Below are 3,211 nucleotides of genomic sequence, written 5' to 3' on the forward strand. Positions count from 1 at the left end.
AAGTGTGGGATAGTGCAAGGCTGTAATTTACTATTCTAACTCCAGAAAGGTGCAGTAAATTGTTGGATTGTGTAGGGGTGTTGAGGTGTAATTTACTATTCTAATCCAAGAAGATGTAGGAGTAGGTCAAGTGTTAGATAGTCTAAGGCTGTAATTTACTATTCTAACTTGAGGAAGGTACAGCAGTAGGGAAAGTGTTGGATAGTGTAGAGGTGTAATTTACTATTCAAACTCATGGAAGGTGCAGCAGTAGGGAAAGTGTTGGATAGTTTAAGGGTGTAATTTACTATTCTAACTCCAGGATGGCGCAGTAGTAGGGAAAGTGTTGTATAGTATAAGGGTGTCATTTCCTAATCTAACTCAAAGAAGGTGCAGCAGTTGGGTTAAGTGTTGGATAGTTTAGGGGTGTAATTTACTATTCTAACTCCAAGAAGATGCAGCAGAAGGGAAAGTGATGGAAAATCTAGAGGTGTAACTTTCTATTCTTACTCCAGAAAGGTGCAGCAGTATTAAACAAAATAATTAATGAAACATTTTTTAAAGAAACAAGAAATAGAGTTTTTAAAATGGAATAAAAATTCAACCTATTTTTTATTAATCCTTCCACAGACATCTTCTGAAGAAATATTTGACCATCCCTTTCTTGAAATCAACTTATTAAAAATCCGAAAAACAACCTCAACTTAAAGTGAACAGAAAAGAAACAAACAAGGTAAATATATGTTGCCTATGTTTTAAATAAAAATAATACAACTGTAAATGTGTAGACAAGTGAACACTAATAAAATTAAACTTAAAGCATATAATTTTAACATATTATTCCTATTGTTTTTCTCTTTTCAGAACATGTCCAGTGACCAAGAAGCCAAGTACATTAAAAGCAGCAAGGGAAACCGTTTGCTAAGCTTCAATGGCTACATTTATTGCAAGGAAAGAATTTCAGAACCAAGAAGACATTGGAGGTACGTGCAATATCACTCATTTCATTGCTTAGGCAGAGCGGTTACTCTAGGTGACACAGTTGTAAAAACATCTGAGCATAACCACTCTGCCTCAGCAATGGAGATTGAAGTTAGAGAAACCATCAACGAAATGAAAGATATTGCATGCACTTCCAATGACTCCACTGGTTCAATTTTAAGGGAGGTAGCTCAACATGTCCCTGACCACATTGCTAGCAGTATGCCCATAATTCCTAATCTGAGACGAATAATTCAACGACAAAAACAGGAAAGTAATCCTCAAAGACTCACACCACACACATTCTCCGACATTGTCATTCCTCCAGAACTCTCTTTTACTATTTCTAATGAACGTTTTATCCTGCATGACAACCAAAACCCTCTGAAACGAATAATTATCTTGAGCTCACCCTGTAACCTTGCTAAGTTAGAGAATAGTGATATTTGGATGATGGATGGTACGTTTAAATGTACGCCCTATCCTTTCACCCAAATATACACTATTCATGCTAAAATTAACCATACAGTAGTGCCCCTAGTATACAGTTTGCTGCCTGATAAACAATCCACAACGTACACTGAACTTTTAACAGTGGTTAAATCTAAAACATCCCATAAAAGTCCTAGGAAAATCATTATTGATTTTGAATTCGCAACGATTAATGTTATAACCAAAACGTACATGGATACCCAAATTCAGGGATGTTTTTTCCATTTTTACCAGGCATTTTGTCGTAAGATACAGAAAACAACCCTAGTTGCAGATTACATATCAGACAGCAAACTACAATTCGTACTAAAAAAACTAACATCACTTTGCTTTGTACCTGCTGAAAGTGTAGACGAGTACTACACTGCAATTACTAAATCTGACTTTTACACAACAAATGAAGAAAAATTGGCACCCTTGCTAAATTATTTCGAAGACACATGAATTGGACATCTAAGCAGGTCGGGTCGCAGGAGGAAGCCACGTTTCCATGTGGAGTGGTGGAACTGCTACACAAGCTGCTTAGAAGGAGAGGCAAATACAAACAATGCCATGGAGGGATGGCACAACTCCTTCAACCACACAATTGGCAAACCTCATCCTAATCTTTATCATTTTTTGGAAACTTTGAGGAAGGAGCAAAGTTTTCAAGAAATGAGAATGTCATTCGCATTAACAGGTAGTCTGAATCCACGAATCTCTAAAAGATCAAAGAACTACTATTGGCTATTTTACAACAGTTTTCGTTGTGTGTGGCTTCTGACTACCTAGATAATGTTGCTCACATACTCCACTACTAATTCACGCTACAGTTTTACTTTCCTGTTTTGCCCTAAATTAAACTTTTTCTAATTACAATTGGCATTTTTTAAAATTGAAATGTTAAATATAAATTTCAAGTCGGGTCACCTTACCTTAGCAGTCTTCTTTTTTCTTCCTTTTTCATCTTTAAAGCAGGGTGAAATCATCCATTCCCAAAAAAAAGGATATATCCCAAAAATTTGGAAACCCTTTTCGAAGATGGATTTTCAAAATTAAATTAAGCATGGGTGGAAAATCCGTTCTGCTCGCGGATTTTGCGGATTTTCGGTAAATTCGCAATCCGCGAGATTCACAAATTTCCCGCTAAATCCGGGAGCCGAACGGATTGGGTCAAAAGTTCATGCTGACTTTTTATAACTATTTTAGAATGGCGCCGGCAAGCTGCCAGAGCCTCTAAAATAGTTACAAAAGTCAGCTTCAATAGGAAGCACTAATAGATAAAGTAAAGCAGGTGCTAGAGTTGAAGCTCAAATTCAGTTACACAATCATTAATCACCCCATACTTGGCGTGATTAATGACTGTGTAACTTAATTTGACCTTCAACTCAAGCACCTGCTTTACTTTATCTATTAGTGCTTCGTGTTGAAGCTGACTTATGGCTGAGGGTAGAAGGGCACAAAGTGGGACAGAGGGCACGAGTTAGGCAGAGGGCAGAAGGGCACAGAAACCAGCGGGGCAGAGGGCAAAAGGGCCCAAACAAGAGTGGGGCAGAGGGCAGAATGGCACAAAAACAAGTGGTACAGAGGGCAGGAGGGCAAAAAAAGCGAGAGGGTGGCAGTGATGAACCAGGCAAAAAAAAAACGCGAACACCCAAAGCGCCCCATGAACACGCAAAGTTCCCCGCGAACACCTGCAAACATTAAAAAATAGAAAATCCGCAAATTTGCACGAATTTGTGAATTTTGCGGATCGCAAATTCGCAAAATTCGCCCATAC

This window comes from Lissotriton vulgaris, unplaced genomic scaffold (genome assembly GCF_964263255.1).
Source record: "Lissotriton vulgaris unplaced genomic scaffold, aLisVul1.2 SCAFFOLD_1008, whole genome shotgun sequence".
NCBI lineage: Eukaryota > Metazoa > Chordata > Amphibia > Caudata > Salamandridae > Lissotriton > Lissotriton vulgaris.